The 20241-nt window shown below is 39.3% G+C and overlaps 2 protein-coding genes and 1 non-coding gene across 3 annotated transcripts in view; 1 reads left to right on the top strand and 2 right to left on the bottom strand.

Annotated features, from left to right (window-relative positions):
• ZC2HC1C (zinc finger C2HC-type containing 1C) overlaps window positions 1-11805 on the bottom strand; it is a 206594-nt gene extending 194789 nt beyond the window's left edge. The window contains exon 1 of the mRNA XM_044073910.1: window positions 11556-11805. The gene's annotated coding sequence lies outside the window, so the exon portion shown is untranslated. The remainder of the gene's footprint in view (window positions 1-11555) is intronic.
• On the bottom strand, window positions 4265-4337 carry TRNAK-CUU. Its single transcript has one exon. It is a non-coding gene; the product is annotated as a tRNA-Lys (tRNA).
• A 116-nt stretch (window positions 11806-11921) lies between the features above and the next one.
• ACYP1 (acylphosphatase 1) overlaps window positions 11922-20241 on the top strand; it is a 65458-nt gene continuing 57138 nt past the window's right edge. The window contains exon 1 of the mRNA XM_044073911.1: window positions 11922-12056. The gene's annotated coding sequence lies outside the window, so the exon portion shown is untranslated. The remainder of the gene's footprint in view (window positions 12057-20241) is intronic.

Below are 20241 nucleotides of genomic sequence, written 5' to 3'. Positions count from 1 at the left end.
AACTAAATGCCAAAAAAAAAAGCATCATTGTATACTTTGGGAACTACCACGTTGACAATACAATGCCTCTTTTGGCATGTATCTGCCCAAATACATGCAACAATTGATATACACACATAGATAACTTACTAAAAAGATACAGGCCTAAACAACATGACCTACGAAACAGACTAATATCCCTGTCACTCTACTCAGTATCCTACAGACTGCTAAGAGAGGACTGGTGTCTGACACAAGGCATCCTCTGAACGATTACTAATGGATTTAATGCACATCACCAAGTGAAATGGCATCAGAAATACTCAGTCTAGGGATCTAAACCTCTTCTGCAACATCAGCAGAATGGTTTTGAGGGACAGATATATCTCGCAGAGAACACCACTGTTCTGGAACAGACTACTCATCCACATAAAACAAAGTTCATCCCTGTCCCATATTCAAGTACAACTTAGATCTATGGATGGGAAACAAGACATTTACCCCAGGACTTCCCCTTGTACTATTAATGAATAGAGCCAACTTCTAAATGCTTTATCCCATACATGGGTCCCCTCAAATTATCTATGGAATGATCCCAGTTATTGTCATTAGGGGTAATATAAAGATATCAACCATGGGATGATTAAGACCAATCTCTAATCAAATGGGATAGGTTAATTTGAGCACAGAAAGTGAAACTGGCTTGGCTTAAAATGGCCCACAAGGGCAGCTAGCCTAGTGCTTACCTATGAACAATATACATATACTTTGAAATGCTGATTTAATACGGATTTGTAGGAATTCTATCTGTGAAGCTCTAGAGTCTGAAAAGAATATACACAAAAATGTTTATACATTCTAGTGGATTTTACAGCTGCTCAAAATTTGGCAATACCACAGTATCACGGACCTTCACAGATAGTATTTATGAACTGTAATCCAGGTACTATTTCTGTATAAGGTAAGCAATGGAAGAAAGAGAACACAGACAAACACAAAGATTTGAAGACAGATGGCTTTAGTGAGCTGCCTTATTATTACTGTTATGCTGGGGAACATTCCTAGCACTACTTTTTGTCCCACTCTTATCAACTTCAAAATTGCTGGTTATATTTGTGACTGGTCCAGTTTGCAGTGACATTGCCTACTAAAACTGGAAGAATTGCATGGCTATTTTGTGAGGTTCCCAACAGACAGTTCTGTATCCTCACCTGGCATCTCTCACCATCTAAAAATAATAAAGATAAACATGAAAAATTAAAAAAAAGAAAACAGTGAAAATGGTGGTGATAGAGCTACTTTTCATAAGGATTTGTTTTAGAAATAAAATAGACAATCTCAGATATGCTAGTAGTACAACTCTTAAGAATTAAAACATAGTCACATCATCTGCTGGGGAAATAGTTTGTTATTTTGTATAATAAACAGTAGCTCAAGGTCCTTGGTTGACCAATTTTACCAAAAAGCCTTCATTTTTCAAAACCTGCGACAGAGATGTACTGACAGGGCTGTTATCTGAGCAGTTAAGTGATCTCCACATCACTACATAATATTGGCAGCTTTATTCTGTACTGCTTTATCAAGGATCATAGTATCTCCATTGATCATTTGTATTCTTATAGTGGCCCTGCTCTACAGTCTTTGACTGATTTGCCTCCTAGTAGTCAAGATATGCCTACAGGCTGGTTTCTAGCATTCTAGCACCCATACAATAGTGTGTGAAATTAACAGACTGTGATAATCCAAAAGGCTTAGTAAAATCCATGATTATTTATGGGGTCTGTGCTGCCTCTTGTGTATTTGATCCACTGGAAAGGTTTGTTGTATCATTGCTAGGCTAATGATATGCAACCTTACCTTTTCTTTCCTCAGCAACAAGCCAAGAACATATCACAAGTGCAGATTCTTTAGTAGGTGACCTAGAAGCCGTTCATCATTGGTTTCAATCCGTCTTAAATTCAGCACACAGCAATTCAGAAGCCTTGGCTGTGTATGTACTACTTTGTGAGATTCTTCAACTGCTCCATAGCCATCATTTATTATGCATTGTAGCAATAAGCTATAGTTTGAGTCTAGGGTGTATCTTGTCGACTGATGACTGATTGTCACTGAAGGACCAGTTGTCTGCTGAGGTTAATTCATTGTGCTTCCATGTAAGGAACGCTGCCACAGTTAGACATCTGATATCTAGTCAGAGTCCACTTGTGGTTACTGTTATTGATTTTCTCTTGTCTTGATTATTGCAAAGCCTTAACCTTGAGCTCCCCCCACACCAAGATTAGCCAGTGATAGCCTATACAAAAAAAAAAAAAAAGTTGAAACATGTTTACATACTCTGGTACTTAGCATTACTAACATGTTACTCCCATGTTACTAAGCGTACACTGACCTCCTCTCCAGTTAAATACCTTCTTTAAAATCTTAGTGTTTGTCTGTTAAACCATACATAAGATTTTGCTCCATCATACCTGAAGAAGCTAAATGACTGACACTGCTCCATTGGGCTTTACAGTTTGCCAGCTTAGTGCTGTTTAGCAATTCCTACTGTATTTCTTGAAACATGTAGAGTCTGTTTCTTTGTTTATCAGTCCCACATGCCTTTGTAACTTGCTACCACAGTAGCTTACTCAGTGTTCCACCTTGGTCAGCTTTAAGAGCTCTGGGAAGGGTTTTCTTTTTGAGCTGACCTTTAGCAAAGACTAAGTGAGACAGTTTTTATTTCTGTCATAAGCTGCTTATTGATTATAGTTGTTATATATTGTTTTAATTTATAATTTAGCCTTACTATTACAGTGCTTACGAATCATGTTTAAAGGCATGAAACATGTTTTTCTTTTCAAATAAAAAAGTGTTCGCATGCATCTTTATGCTTGCGAGCACTTTCTTGTCTGAAAAGAAAAGTACTTTTTGAAGCCTTTAAAATATAAAGTTTTAAATACTCCTTCCAAACACGGAGGACTAAATGTAGTAAGCCATGTTTATGGCTTTAATATTCATGGGAGGGCAGGGAGCGTTTACATCATTCTGGGTTCTAGCTCTAATACTGCTGGATTAGCAAAGGTAAGTAATTGTAAGCTGTAATTTTTTTTTCTGCACTATCACACGATTGTATATTGACTTTGTACCTGTTCATCCCATGAATGTACATTGTTATGTAAACAGTTTCACTTTACTTGTCATGTAAACTCTGTACTGTTGTTATTGTTATTGTACTGATACTTTTTTGTTGTGGAGCTTTTCTCCTCGGGTCTCCACTGAAAATGGGCCACCAGCCCAGTGGACTAACTCGGTTAACAGAAGACAAATAAATAAATAAATAAATAAATGGTGATATAATTGCCAAAATGTTAAATTAACAGTTTAGCAGAAAACTATGCCATTGCATCATGAAATTTTCTACCAAACCATTAATTTAACAGTTTGGCAATGACATCAGTAATTTACAATCCAGCAGTATTAGAGCTGGAACCTGAAATGACATAACCACTTTTTGTTCTCCTATAAATTTTAATATCATAAACACGGCTTACTACATTTAGTCTTCTGTGTTCAGGAGCAATATTTTAAAAACTGATTTCTAATGCATGGGTGCTAGATCAGGGTTTTTCATTTTACAGACATTAGACAGGCTACAAGAATAAAATAAGCTAGCAATGATGTTTCATTTATGCATACATTTTAGAAAGCAGAAACAAAGAATCTTTCACTGACCTTGCTGAAATAACAGTTTGTCAAGGGAAGAGTGCAGAGAGTACTTGTTATGTTCTTTTCTCAAGGAAAGAATCAAGAGATAAGTTAAAAACAAGACGTATTCTAAGGATCAAGGATTAGGGGGTGGATATAGTCAATAGAGGAAAATTACTGAGAAGGAGAATATAATATGCTGTGTGCAGGATAGCAGAGCAGTTAAGGTTAGTAAGTTGATTTGACCTGTTACGTCAGAGAAGATGTCTAGAGCATGAGTACAGAAAACAGGTCACCTAGAGACATTGTCAGTTTATACTGTTCAGGACAATCAAAATAATGTACAGCAACTTGAATTATCAGAACTGTTAATGGAGACAGTATTTCAGATATTGTGAACATCTAATAAAACCTTATTAAATGAACTACAGTGTTTGGAGAATTCATGCTGAACAGGGCACAAGACTTGGTTCATAAGGGAGAGACTGACACCTATTAAAGCACGAGTTTGGGTAGTTAAGACTTTCGTTTCTTAGTCTCATGGCATACAGTGTTTCCAGCTAACTACGGTAAAGTACCATCTTATCTAAACTTACAATGGCGCCCAATGTGGGGCTCGAACCCACGACCCTGAGATTAAGAGTCTTATGCTCTACTGACTGAGCTAGCCGGGCTACCAAACTGTTAATTTAACAGTTTGGCAATTACATCACTAATTTACAATCCAGCAGTATTAGCACTGGAACCTGAAATGACATAACTACTCCCTGTTCTCCTATAAATGTTAATGCCATAAACAAGGCTTACTACATTTAGTCTTCTGTGTTCAGCAGCATTATTTTAAAAACTGACTTTTAATGCATGAGTATGAAATGAGCTTTGTTTTTCTGTATAAAAAAAGTGTTTGCATGCATAATGATGCATGCAGACACTTTTTTATTAAAAAAAAAACAAAGGTCACTTTGCACCTTTAGACATAATCTTTAATTAAACTGGAGTTAAAGCAACTCAGTAATTTATTAAAGTGCATGTTTGGGGTTAAGTGGTGACTCCAGTTCACTTTAATCCAGCATAGTACTCTGGCATGGTTCACAATTCTAATACATTAATCAATGAAGTTGTGCCCATTTAAAAAAGGATTTTAAAATGTGCAGTAAACACTCTTTTCTGTTTATAGGATGTTGGCTGTATTTTCATCAAACAGGGCATAACTTTTAGTTTAGCTAGATCTGTACACAGTTTTAATACATAAACAAATGATGTTAAACCTCTAAAAAAGAAAAGAAAATAACTGCTTGACCAGAGGTTCTCTCGGTACAGGATAAGCAGTCCACCTTTATTTTATATAATGGCAGCTACATTTTCATCACTTGAGTAAAAATTTTTAGTTCAGGATCAGGTAGGGGTACACTGATCCCATTGGACCCCATTTCGGTCTCCTGCATGGATTTCAAGAAAACTATGTCCCTACATATCTTGTATGAAAAAATATAGTAATGGAAGTCCTGCACCTTCCAGTCTCCAAGTACAGCTAAACACATTCTTCGGAGAGAGAGAGAGAGATGGGCTTTGCCCCCCCCCCGGATGTGTAAACTTAACGAATATGAATGGATAGTTTATACTCAACATACACGTATTCACTTTTGACCTTAATCCATGGTCAGATTTACAATAAAGGAAAGTAAGTCAGCTCAAAGAAAAGAAAAAAAAAACACCCCAAATCAGCTTTCTTTTCTTCTGCTTAATAATGGAGAACACTGAATTGCAGTAGCATGCTTGCATAGTGCCTAGAATAGTATGGCAGTAGCATAATTTGACATCTTTATATCCCCACCATAGCATCCTGAACCTTTTACTGTTAAAAAAAATCACTTATCATAAAGCATTTGGATGACTGTTCAGTTTTGCCTTATCACTCCTAAAAGATCTGATTTTCTGGTAAAACCCTGTAGACTTTCCACAGACTCAGGCAATTGTAGACCCATAAGTCTGACCAGCCTCATATGCAAAAGCCATGGAAAGACTTATCATGGAATTAATCAATCAGGACATGGAGAACCTCCAAATGCTGGACCTGTCTCAGTTTGGATTCACTGAGGGCACGTCATGCTTACTCAACCTTGTGGATTTTGTTGAAAATGTTACCAAATCAGTGGATGAAGGCAAAATGGTACACACCTCATACCCTGACCTGGCCAAAGCTTTTGACACAATTCCCCATTCAGGCATAGTACGATGGTTACCCGAGACCTCTCCTATTTGGCATCTACTCTTATGATGTAAAAGCCAATACCAAAGGGCTATGGCTGACTAAGTTTGCAGATGACTGCAAGCTAGGAGCAATCATTGAATACCCAAATGACTTAGCAATCTGGTTTGTCCCAAATAAATAAATGGTGCCAAAATCATGGACTGAAACCAAATGCCAAAAAATGCATTATTGTATCCTTTTGGAAGTCATCTACCATTAGGAACTACCACATTGACAGTAGGCCCCTAAGAGTTGACTCAGTTGTTCAGGATTTGGGAACTTATGTGGACAGTGGCCTAACTTTTGACCAACATGTGTCCATTGTTGTAAGAAAGTCCTTCTATATTGCACAACTTAAAAATAAAGGAATTGTATCTAGATCTAGGGGTGTCATTGTCCCACTTTACTCAGCCCTCATTAGGCCAGTTATTTAATATAATGCTTCCTTTGGTATATATCTGTTCAGATACATGCAACAACTGGAATGCCCACAGAGCACTTTTATTGTCTACTGCATACTTTTTACTGTATTTTATAGCTATAAACTAATCTGCATGGTTGTATTAACATTTTCTGCCTCACAGGGCCCGATAAATAAGGTTTTTACTGTCACACTGTTTGTAAATCTTTTCTAGATAGTTTTTGTGCTGATTTCCTGCCAAAGAATGCATCATATAACTAGTTTGTTTGCAGCTAAAAGCATTGTCTAGAGTCTCCTTGCTCATTTATCTGTTTAAAGCTTTCATTTAAAGGTTCACTGCTATTTTTATGCTGTGATAAACATTTCTGTAATTTTTCTGCCTAAGTAGTATTAGGTAGTAGCTGGAGCATTGTCCATATTCAGACTTGTCTTCTGGGCCTAGTTGGTTGTTTGCAGAGGCTGTGTGTCTGAGCACATGTTCCAGGCCATCTTAGTTTAGCAGAAATCATTTTGCATTTCAGTGAGAGTGTAATGTTTATGGTCATTGGCTGAATGAGGTTATCTGGACTACGGCTTGGAGTAAGCACCTCATTGGTTCTTTCGAGCTTTTTTAAAATTTGTTTCAAGTTTCAACTTTCTGTTACTTAAGAGGTTACCTTGTGAATGTTTCTGCCATTTTACACAGAGCTAATCGGAGGAAGGGCACTGAGCAAAACTCTGATCTGTGATATATAACTTTAAGTATCCTGTTTTTGCTCATTTTACTAGATATTGCTTATAGATATTTATAGCACTTTTACTGTCTGCTGCATACTTTTTACTGTACTTTATAGTTATAAAATAATCTGCACTGTTGTACTAAAATTTTCTGCCTCACATGGCCTGATAAATAAGGTTTTTACTGTCACACTGTTTGTAAACCTTTTCTAGCTAGTTTTTGTTCTGATTTCCTGCCAAGCAGTGTATCATACAACTGGTTTAGTTTCCCACTCTCCCTCCCTATTGGTATCCTGTTCTTATACTTGGTGGCTTTGCAGTTGCCCACCCCTACTGTAAATTTGATCTGGGACAATCCTCCCAGTCTAGTGTCATTAGCTCATTCTACTTAATACAGAGAGAACATTGAAAAGGCCAAAATACTTAGTTTCTTAACCTTGAATTATCTTCTGCTCCTCCTTCCTCCCTTTCTACTTTACTAAAAAAAAACTGCAACAATCTCCCTGTGTTCTGACTGAGTGCACTTCTCAGCTGATATTTTTTGACACTTTTTAACTGTTCAGAGTTGAATAAAACAATAATTGAATTCAGTTCAGAATGCATTTTGAATAAATTGCAATTATTTAAATGGCATTTGCTTTAATACTGCTACACAATCAAGTGTGCTAGCTTGCACTGCATGTGGATTGTTTTTAGTGCTGTTTTAGCTGTTTTTCTGTAAAAAAACAAAATACAAAAACAAAAAAAATTCTAAATTTTACGCTTGTTTCCTGCCTTTCCTGAAACTAGTCTAGTACAGATACAGATTTGCTGTATCCAGGACTGTTTGTAAGCTTCTGAGCCTCCCAAGCCTTTCTGTGTTGGAGGGAAGCCTTCTAGCTTATCAATGGGAGTGGTAAGCACTAGGTAGCCTATCTACCACAAGAGGAATGGTTTCTGCCCCAGAAATTGTAGTATATTGGCTGTTTGGGCAGTTTTTCCATCTCTTTCAACTTTCTGGTTTAAAAGCCCGCATTTGCGCTTTTCACCCCTTTCCTGTAAATAGTCTAGTCCAGATACAGATTTGCTGTATCCAGGTCTGTATGTAAGCTTCTGAGCCCACCAAGCCTTTCTGTGTTAGAGGGAGGCCTTCTAGCTTATCAGTTGGAGTGGTAAGCACTAGGTAGCCTATCTACCACAAGAGGAGTGGTTTTTGGCCCAGAAATTGTAGTTTATTGGCCTTGTGGGCAGTTTTCCCATCTCTTTCAACTTTCTGGTTTAAACGCTTGTGTCTGTGCTGGTTTCCCAGTTTTCCTGTAACTAGTCTAGTTCAGATACAGATTTGCTGTATCCAGGACTGTTTGTAAGCTTCTGAGCAGTGTCAAAGTCTGCTCTTTAATTTTTCCCTTAGATCTACTAGTTCTCTCCTCTCCTGCACTTTTACTAGTTTATTAATCTAGCACTTTACCAGACTTCTTGTAGCAATTATTGTAGCACACAAAAGTGCTACCAGCAGTAAACGTTCTACAAGGAAACAGCTCCAGTACTTATTATTAATGCCACCCCTCCAGGCATGTCTAAAGGTCAGTTCCCTGTGCTTTCTCCTATTACCCTGGTAAACTTGGGCACCTTGAGTCAATGTAGCAACTGCATCAAGTACGCTGACAACTCTCTCCTCTTACCTCCCATCACTCAGACTTGCGAGAGATGCATTTATATATCCAAATTGGAAGCCACTCACTCTCCAGCCAAGACCGGAATAGCTGGTCAAGAGGAGAACGTCAACACTTGCACCACACCACATGGAACACATAGCCCCCCAGAACACATACCAGCACTGCCTTTACATAAAAACACAAACCGCACACCCACCTTCGCGGAGGCTCTCAATAAAAATCTACCCAAACACCAGAGAACTCCAAGGCAGAAATGGACTTGACCACCACAACACTAATCACAAGACACATAACTCTCCTAAACAATGTGCCACTCAACCAAGGTAAGGTGGTTCATACAGCCTACCCTGATCTGGCCAAGGCCTTTGATACTATTTCCCACTCAGGAATCACAGAAAAACTCACTAAGCTAGGCATCAACCCCTATATCAATGGGTGGGTTGCAAACTGGCTCACAGGTAGAACCCACAGTGTGAAAGTAGCTGACTCCAAGTCAGACTGCTGACCAGTCATGAGTAGAGTCCCACAGGGTTCGGTCCTAGGTCCTCTCCTGTTTGGTATCTACTTCTCTGATGTCCAGGCCAACATGAAGGGACTCTGTCTGACAAAGTTCACAGACGATTGCAAGTTGGGGACTATTATTAACTCCCCAAGTGATGTTGACATCCTGCAGAAAGGCCTCACTGAGACCAACGACTAATGTCAGAACCATGGCCTTAAGCTCAATGCAAAAAATGTGTCATCATCCCCTTTAGGAAAAACCCGGTTCCCACGAATTACCACATTGACGGTAGTCCACTGAACACAGAAGGCGTTATAAGAGATCTGGGAACACAGGTTGACATCAACCTCTCTTTTGACCATCACATTGCCACTGTGGTCAGAAAGTCCTTCTATGTGGCACATCTCATTACTAAGGATTTTGCATCCAGGAAGAAAGAGGTCATTGTCTCCCTCTACTCTACCCTCATTAGGACAATCATTTAGTACAATGCCCCATTTGGCATGTACCTCACTAAACACCTGCAACAACTGGAGAGGCCGCAAAAGTACCTCACAAAGAGGATCCTAGGCCTTAAACATTTGTCCTATATGGACAGATTAAAAAACTCCAACTATTCTGACTCATATTGCCTACTTAGAGGCAATTTCTGCTTGACTTACAAAGCCATGTCTGACCCAGCTCTGTTAGAAATGCTACATCTGAAGAAATCCCAATCCCTCCACACCACACACTCCACAGACCTCATCCTCATTACCACAATCAACAGAACATGCTGGAGGGACAGGTTCATAATCCAGAGACTGCCAAAGCTATGGAATAGACTTCCCATACATGTCAAGCAGAGCACCTCACTGGCCCTCTTCAAGAGAACTCTTGATGAGAGGATGGAAAATAGAAAATTCACCCCAGGGATTAACCCAGTGGCTTTACTCGACAGAGGTACTGGGAACTAAGGTTGGGTGGCACAATGCCAGGGTAATCCTATGGGCTAGGCTTGTAAAGATTCCAGGGCCATTAGCCTAGTACACACCTATGAACCAATAAAAAGATACAAGAACTAAATAACATGTCATATATAGACCAACTCAAAGCCATGTTACTATATGTGGTATCCTACAGGCTACTAAGAGGTGACCAGTGTCTGGCATACAAGGCATCCTCCAATCCAATATTGATGGATTTACTACACATCAGCAAGTCAAATGATATCAGAAATACTCAGTCTACAGATCTAAACCTCTATGCAACATTAACAGAATGGTTTGGAAGGACAGGTATAGCTCATGGAAGATACCACTGCTGTGGAATAGACTCCTCATCCACAGAAAACAAAGTTCATCCCTGTCCAAATTCAAGCATAATTTAGATCTGTGGATGGGAAACAGAAAATGTACCCTGGGTCTGCCCCTCTACTACTAATGGACAGAAGCAGCTCCTAAATGCATGGCCATGCATGGGTCTCCTCAAATTATCCATGGTATGATTTCAGTTATTCTCATTGGGATGGGTAAGACCAGTCTATAGCCAAATGGTTATGTTATTTCAAGCACAAAAGGGAACTTGGCTAGTCTTAAAATGGCCCACAAGGGCATCTAGCCTCTCTCGGCTTTTCCCGGTTAGAGGTCGCCACAGCAGATCACCTTGTCCGCTCATGATTGGCAGTGGAGTTTTTACGGTGTCGAGTTGCCAGCCCAGCGCCCAACCTTCCACAGAAGGCACACACACGCACGCACTCACGCCTAGGGCCAATTTTAGCATGTCCATTCCACTTGTGCTTACCTTTTAACCTGTAAGATTACAGTTGGTCAATAATGTCAGACATGTATTCTTCTTGTTGGTTTCAGAAAAATACATGTTGGCGCAAAATTGTTGCAATTCATTTTAACTTTTAATTTTGCCTTATCTCACTTAAATTATTTGATTTTCTGGTAACTCACTGAGGATTACAGTCAAAGTCTGATTGGCACTGAAGCTTGTTGCTTAATTTTCTTATTCAGAGGATGCGTAGTGATGCAACACGTTTTGTTCTATTAACTTCTAAAACAAATTAAAATAAAGTTTTACGCATATCTACGAGTCTACGACTAGCATTTGTACTGACGTAAGAGAATCCTGGACCAAATTTTTTATCATGACTTACACGGTCCTGTATTCTCCATTATTGCCGCAGAGTTGTGCGTTGAGAAAGGAAACATTATTACAATATTTCTTATACTGACAAGCAGGAAGATAAGGAATAGTGAAAAGTGAAACTGCAGAAGACGCTTAATTGTGATCATCTCCCCTTGCCCACGGCAGTTGTACATCTCACATAACCTAACGCTACTACAGTGGTAGTGGTACCTTTGTAACACTTGTTTGATTGCTGGTCAGTCTTGACTCCTCGGTTTGCTCGGGTCGACCCTACTAAACGTTCCACTGTCCAGTTCAGTAGTAGTTTTTCTTCTGCACTCTGCCCCGGTGCTATAATGGACATACTGGATGATCCTGATCACTTGCAATAACAGTATGAAGCTCAACCGAAAATAACGGGGGACAGAGAATGAGAATAAATAGCAACAACATCGCTATAACTGTATATACTTTCGATGAAGAGACATTTGTTTGGATCGGTTGCTTAGAAACCGTAACCCATGACGTCTAAAATGCACAATCGGCATTGGCTGGCTCACATTGTACCTGACTTAGTTCGTCCAATAGATGTTTGTGTCCTCTTGGACACTTTGACTGGTTGTACCGTGTATGCATTTCCGTAAGAAAACCTGCTGTTATTCTGTTGGTCCTACGGAGCAACGATTAGATTGAGGGATATTGATCGATGGGAAAAAGCTGGTGGGGTTGAGGGTACGTTCTGATCCTTTTTATGTTTTAATAACGTCTATTCTTTGTACTAAATAGTATTTTGAATACGTAACGTATGCGTAGCTTTCAATTACTTGTGTAGGATATTTAACCTCTCACCTCGAAAATCGGAGATACATCTGAAAATGATGTAGGCAAGGGCCCATAGTAAGGGACAGTTGAAGTAGTACTAGTGGCAGGTGATGGAAAAGAGAGAATTTATATTTATGTTCTTTCTCTGGAAATTAGAAACTATTGGTGTTTCTTAGTTGTGATCGTTGGTGCTATGTAATTCTAAAGTTTATGAAGGGCAAGTTATATTTTTGGAGTCAAGTCAAAATCGGGGACATTTAAGAGGTGTAGACTCTGCTGGACAGCATCTATTTACATTGAAGGCCTGGAAAGAAAACAGGTTGCTTAGCATGCTGCGTACTGTGTATCATATATTATATAGATGCCTCCTCCACAAAAGCATTGCAGATTTTGTACACTACGTAACAGCTGATATGGAACGTTCTTTCATTTTAACATACTCAGTTTATTCTGTAAAGAGTCTCTGGGGAGATTAAGTCTATCACTCAATTATCATTCATTCATTATTTAAAAAAGGGTTACTGTTTTCTTTGATCAGACTGCATTGCCCTAGCATGGAAATAAACTGGCAACCACCACAAACATCTGTTGGAGGAAAATGTCTGCAGCCATGCGTCTATTGTGCCAGTGAATATTAGAGGCCAATCAAATGTCAATTGGCGTTTAAGGCATGTAGTGGTGACAGCCGGTGATAATCAAAGAATCACCAGATGTGTGCAAATGGCAGGACTTGGAAAGACCCTCATTAAGCGCATAAGCTAACAAATATCTTATGAAACGCAAACAGTTCCCTGGTAAGCTAACCAATATCTTATGAAACGCAAACAGTTCCCTGGTAAGCTAACCAATATCTTATGAAACGCAAACAGTTCCCTGGTAAGCTAACCAATATCTTATGAAACGCAAACAGTTCCCTGGTAAGCTAACAAATATCTTATGAAACCAAACAGGCCCCTGGTAACCAATTCAGCCAGTACCAATGACTGAAGGGATTTGCAATATCAAGAGTGAGGAGGCACCCTGAAAAGCATCTCTGCTAACAACAGTATGTGAAAGGATTTGCAAAACTAGTCTTTGGGTCCCAAACATTAGCTCCCACCCTACCCAGTACACAGTCAAGCATACAGGGGTCCACTAGTCAGACTGGGTCCCATGCTGTTGCAGGGTGGTCAAAGCCTGCTCAGTTGAAGGGGAGCCAGATTGACTGAACCCATACCCTCCACAGTAAATTTAACCTTCTAACTCTGCCCTTCTGGCACATGAACGTACATCTGACAGCATTTCATTAAGCTTCCCTACTGGGAGGAATGTGACATATCTACGTTCTATAAGTATTCCACATCCTGTTTATATAAACTGGGTGCTCTTATACTGATGTCTGAGTGTTAAAAAGCTGTGTCCAATGACCTTGCTAACTGGCTAACAAATGTATTCATTAGCAACTTAATCTTTTCTACTGCTTTTATTATGGCTGCCCTCCTTTCTTCCATTGTGTTTTTGTTTCTGGTTGCTACCCTTTTTGTCTCTGTATAAAGGCTGATAAAATCATTTTAACTTTCAGTCACAGCACTTCTGGTGTGTTTGCATCAAAATGCATTCAGCTTATTGTTTAAATGCAACAGGTAGGCAAGTAGTTATGTTTATTGTCTCTTGTATTGAAAACAATAATATCTGGATTTATTGATCTCCTAGAATGACTTTCCAAGTCACTTTGTAGCTGTCTCCACTAGAGTTGTATCACACTCAGTCCCTGCTGCACAACTCCTCCTCCTACTTTAATCTCAAGTTAGTGCACACTGACTAACAAGACTCTTGTTCTTCAGTGGTCCCAAGTTGACATTTGCAAAAGGGGAACACTGGTTAAAACAAATAGCACCTGACGTATGTTATATGCTTGTGATTCCCATCTGCCAGACTGCATTATTTTGTTTTCTGGTTCTTTTCTAATATGCACCTAAGAGACTGCCCCAATCCTGGAGGAAAGAGAGGTCGGTCTTCTACTGTTTGTGTTCTCTGTTTGGAAGTCTTTCTTCAAAACACCTTATACTGGTGTATAAGGACAGCAGTTTGCATAATGGAAAATAATGGCAACTGACTTGGCCGTATAAGATTTTAGAGTTGGCAAGACATCCAAATACATATTATTCCTTATGTCACTGTTTTGTGGTTTGTACATAATCTGTTTATTTCACTGTGTTTTGGGTTGCTCTTATCTTTTTTTTCACTGCTAGTTATACTAATAACCTTTGTTTCGTGGAAAGCTAGTTTTGAAAGGAGAAAAATTTGTATTTGTTTGAAGTATTGCTGTTACTATTCTTTATACTGCTGGGCTGAGACTGAAGTTGGTTAATACTGGTCATTACTCTACCCCAGATAAATACAAATAAATGAATAAGTAAATAAACAAATCTATGTAATACCTTCTGGGGCCCTTAGCCTTTGGCCTGTCCCTTTCTCTTATTGTTCTAGCTTGTTCTTAAAGTAAGGTGGCATTTCAGGTATTGTCTTGTAACTCCTACCTGTGCTGTGTCACAAAATGCTTTTAAATACACTGTCATAAATAACCCCTCATACCATGAGCTGAATACTTCTCCCACTGCCCCAACTTACTTAAAACTGTTAGGGCCCAGGGACAGATACTTATCGCCATCATTCAGCTGCATTTCAGCCCACTCGTGCAGGATCATTTTTATTGCCAATGCTTAAGCAGAAATCAGCCATCCATAGGTCTTCTGATACAAGCTATTTGGTGTAATCTGTCATCGATATTATCTCATAATACCTCTTCCTCCTTTAAACTAAGATATATTCCAACAACTATTCTACTAGCACAGGGCATTAATCTTTCCACCCTTTGCTTGCCCACTTGCTTTACGAATTATGATATGCAGTTCCTGTAAAGTGGTCCCTATGCTAGGATGCAGGTTCCTTCTTTAATAGCCCCAGTAAAGTTATTCAGGTCCCGCAGTGTGTATGGTCTTTGATTTCTTTGTGCTGCCGCCCTTTTGATTCTGTTACACTTTCTTGCTTTAGTGGATCTGCAGTGGCCATGTACACACCTTAAATATGTTATACTCTGAAGCTAATTTTATGTCCTGCAGCATAGTACTAATGGGTCTATATTAAATTCTCGAAAGCCGACAATGTCGAATCTAACATTGTCGACACGAGAATAGCAAAACTGCAGAACATTGAACAAGTAAACAGAAATCTCCGTAAGGGGAGATTTCCGCTTACTTCAATGTAGTGCGGTCTCGGAGTTGGCATATTTAAGTAGCGGAGTATGTGGGAGGTGTAGGGGGGTTGCCCCCCTGCCGACACCGTTTAGTTTTTTTTTTTTTTCTGAACATTCGATGTTTTAACAGTTCGATCACTAAAGGTTGACCTTTAGTGATTCAAACTGTTAAATATTCAATGTTCTACTATAGACCCATACTAACATCCTCATGAGATGTCTAACACGAGTTACTCCATCAGATGAACTGACAAAACTACAAAAATCAGATGTTGAAATGAAGAAAAGACTGGCCGAGTATGACACTGCTCAAGAAGAGATGTTTCAAAAAATATTAGAGGACAGAGACACAGGGCAAACCTGAGATTTCCTGCTGTACCAGAGAAATGGGTAAGGAGCATACTGCATTAATTTTATGAAAGCACAAATAAGCAACTGGACTGGTATTCCACAGCAGTATTTGTTAATTGAAAGAGCACGTCTTGTGTATGCTCCAAACGTGGCCATGAGAAAGCAGTCTTTACCTGTATTAGTTAAGATGTAACAATAGCAGCAAAAATAGTTAATTCTAAAAACACCTGTGCCAGATGGGCAAAGTAGTAAAAATTGGAGATAGTAGAGTGGTTGTGGAAAAAGGTTATTTACTGTACACCAGGCAGAAGAGAAGCAAATTTGTTCCAGTAATCAAGGAATATCAAGAAGTAGGTGTGAGATTCAAGCTGTAGTATCCAGCTGTTTTCAGAATATTTTTTTTCTGGAGGATCAGTTATTTTTTTATGTAGAACAAACTAAGGAGGAAATACAAATGTTTGTCCAACAAAAACTAAAACTGCTATTAATGGATCTTAAGAAACTGTTGGGAGAAATAATCAGCTTTCAGCAGGGAACATTGCTTATATGTGGAGACTAGAATTTGATTTGCAACATTGATGATGTTTCTGGAGGACCTAGAAGGGAAAATATAACAAACGAGGGCAAGCTTCTAAAGAAAGTTTTGAAAATATCTGGTACGGGAGATGTGAATTTAGCAGTAGGAACTCAGAGGGAATTTACGTATTATTCCCCAAAGTACAATAAATAGGCTAGACTAGACAGAAATTATATTTCACAGGAACATGTGCATTTAATTGAAAGCTCCAATACAGCCAATAACTATTTTAGACCATGCACTGCTAACAACTAAGAAAAAAATACAGGGTAATGAAGTGAAAATGAGACTCTGGCACTTCCCCACCTACACGTTAAAAAGAGAAGAATTTAAGGAGTGGGTGGCAATTATTCAAGAGTTATTAGGAAACATAGATATTTCTTTAGACATTATAGCTAGTGAGTGGGATAAAATGAAAGTGGAGTTTAAAAAAGTTTAGAAATAAAAGAAAAAGAGATATGACAAAGAAGTAACAGGAATTGTTTAGAGGGGCTGACAAGTTAAAGCAGCCTTTCTCAAAGTATGGTCCATGGACCACTGGTGGGTAGTGAGTGGGGATTTCCTGGTGGGCCTCGAGTTAATAATGAATATATCTGTCCTCTTCACTCTCTGTTTTTTTACTAAATAAAGGGCTTTGTCTGGTGTCTGTGCTATGCTGCATGCAAGAAGTCTGTTATTTGAAGCCAATGAATCTTTGAACTTCACTGAGACTGCATGCATATTGGGTATATGTTGCTTGGGCAAACATTTGATTTTGGTGGTTGTGCATACCTCTAAATTGTACTGAAGGGGGTTACTTTGATGAATGTTTCATTTTGGTGCTTGTACATATGTTATTGAAGGAGTCGCTTGGGCAAATGTTTCACTTTTGGCGCTTGTGCATACCTCAACATTTTACTGAAGGGGTCGCTTGGGTGAATGTTTCATTTTGATGCTTGTGCGTATTTTATTGAAGGGGTCACTTGGGCAAACATTTCATTTCGGTGCTTGTGCATACCTCAACATTTTACTCAGGGGTTGCTTGTGTGAATGTTTCAATTTTGTGCTTGTGCATACCTCAGCATTTTACTGAAGGGGTCGCTTGAGCAAATGTTTCATTTTGGTGCTGGTGCATACCTCAGCATTTTACTGAAGGGGTTGTTTGGGTGAATGTTTCATTTTGGTGCTTGTACATATGTTATTGAAAGGGTCGCTTGGGCAAATGTTTCATTTTGGTGCTTGTGGATACCTCAGTGTTTTACTGAAGGGCTCACTTGGTTGAATGTTTCATTTTGGTGTTTGTACATATGTTACTGAAGGGGTTGTTTGGGCAAATGTTTCATTTTGGTGCTTCTGCATAGCATACCTGGACATTTTACTGAAGGCAGGAATTGAGCAATTTATGTCATGTTGAATGTATAATAAGAGTTCCTATTAGAGGACCGAAGCTGCATTCTTTCGAATACGTCTTGGTCGAACTTGAAAAGACGAAACAGCAAAGTGACGAAGCGGCATGTAAGCACATTCTTTCCCTGGGAAAGAAATCGCTTGGCCACGTCTGTTACTTTGCCGTTTTCATCACTGTAGTGCAATGTCGGAGTTGGTATATTTAAGTAGGGGGGTGTTTTATAAGCGTTCGAGTTTGTAAGCTTTTGCTTACATGCAGTTGATAAATCATTGTTCGCTTTTCTAAGCGTTCGTTGATTCAATATAGACCCGTATAATAATTATACAAAAGAAAAAAAATGATGCTTAATGTTTATAACTAGGAATATGTTAATATGGTCTGTTTCTTTTATATAAATGTTTGTCTATGTCTTAATTGATGATTAACAAAGTTGTTAAAAAACAATAACTACTCCCTCAAGCTGATGATTCAGTAAACTAGCCACACAATTTGATCTATTCTAGGCAAAATCTGCCTTTCTCATCCTGCATATACACTGCCACCACCAGTGGAAATAACTAATTCCATAATGGATGCTTGTTTGTATCCCTATTACCACTGCTTGGGCAGTATTTTTACAAACAAGTTTTGCTTGTCCCAAAACTGAAGTCTCCAGCTAATCTTTAAATGCTTAAAGCTGAGTCCAGATTGCAGCCAGATACCTTTATGCAGTTCATAAAGTACTTCATGTATTACTCAAAACGCCACTGATGTATCACTAAAATTCTGAAGCATATGATTGCTTTTTACCACTGGTCCTCAATGTCCAACTTTCTGCAGTATGTTCTTTAGACCAAGATGTTAAATCCCCATTTAGTCTGGTTGAGTTTGAACTCTTCCCTTTTTAAGCCATCACTATGGTGTCTAGTATGCTGGATTTCAGTCTTTATAACTGTTAACTAGATTCTCATCATATTGATCACTACTGCAGTATCCTTAGTTATATGGGTTATATGCTGACATGGATATAACAGCGGGCCAGCTTCCAGAGCTTCACTGCACCTTCCACGCATCCAAATGGTCAGGTCGAGCTCAGTTGACTGAAAAAAATAGGTTTGGGTGCCAGGCACTTTAGAGCTTTCCTGCTGCTGAAGAGTAGACTCCTCTGAGGCTTTTGAGGATTGACAATCGACTTTTGCTGGGCAGATAATATCACTTTGGGGGGGACTTAAATTTAAAAAAAAAACATTTGTTTAGTAAATTTCCTATTTAAGAAAGTTATTCTAAAGCTAGGAGTTTGTGTTTTAACAGACTGTAACAGCACTGTATTGTACTTTTAAAAAAGCAAAGAAGAAACTTCTCAGTGTGGAGGGTGTAAAGTTCACTCCTTAAAGGACAACAACGGGATATTAAAGCATATTGCTCAACCTGCTGTCTCTTTTAGTCCCTGTTAGTTGATACAGCCTCAAAAAATCAGAACCGCAGCTTTAAAAAGGAATCCACTCAACTGTTTTCCCTCTTAGGCTTGCTACCTTTCCGTACTGTTTTACTTTCACTTTGAAAACCAAGGTGGAAATCCTGTAGCTGGCTCTTAAATGATGATGTCACATCTGCCAGAGCTCTTGCTGTAGTTACAGGGATGTTTCCTCCCCCAAAGTGACGTAAGCACTGCCTGATTTGCATGCTCTGCAGAAAAGCCAGTGGACCTCCCACATTGTGATGTCAGAGCTGCTTTGCCCAACCCCCTACATCCTATAAAGGTGAACAAAAGTCTCACTTTTGTTGATTGTCTATAACAGATTTATGTGAAATCTTTTGAAGGAGTTGCCAGTTCTGTGATTTGGGAGGCTGCATTTTTGAAGCCAGTGATCATTTTATGATAAATCTCTCTATCAAACTATAATGGCAAGTGCTAAGTAGCCGTCTTTGCTGGGCATACATGCATGGCAATAGCTGGGATTGAATCCAAGTTTACATCTTTGTAGAGCAAAGGGGCAAGTGTGTGTGTGTTTGTGTGTGTGTGAATGCAAGATAGGGGCAAGTGTGTGTGTGTGTGTGTGTGTGTGTGTGTGTGTGTGTGTGTGTGTGTGTGAATGCAAGCAAGGGATGTGTGTGTGTGAATGCAAGCAAGGGATGTGTGTGTGTGAATGCAAGCAAGGGATGTGTGTGTGTGAATGCAAGCATGGGGCAAGTGTGTGTGTGTGAATGCAGTGTGTGTGTGTGTGTGTGTGTGTGTGTGTGTGTGTGTGTGTGTGTGTGTGTGTGTGTGTGTGTGAATGCAAGCAAGGGGCAAGTGTGCGTGTGTGTGTGTGTGTGTGTGTCTGTGTGTGTGAATGCAAGCAAGGGGCAAGTGTGTGTGTGTGTGTGTGTGTGAATGCGTGAATGCTAGCAAGGGGCAGGGTGTGTGTGTGTGTGTGTGTGTGTGTGTGTGCGTGTGTGTGTGTGTGTGTGTGTGTGTGTGTGTGTGTGTGTGTGTGTGTGTGTGAATGCAAGCAAGGGGCAAGTGTGTGTGTGAATGCAAGTAAGGGGTAAGTGCGTGTGTGTGTGAATGCAAGCAAGGGGCAAG

Source organism: Protopterus annectens, chromosome 6.part0, assembly GCF_019279795.1.
Source record: "Protopterus annectens isolate FY-2018-M chromosome 6.part0, PAN1.0, whole genome shotgun sequence".
Taxonomy (NCBI): Eukaryota; Metazoa; Chordata; order Ceratodontiformes; family Protopteridae; genus Protopterus; species Protopterus annectens.
Note: the sequence above shows the minus strand (reverse complement) of the source record. Positions and strands in the feature narration are given on the sequence as shown.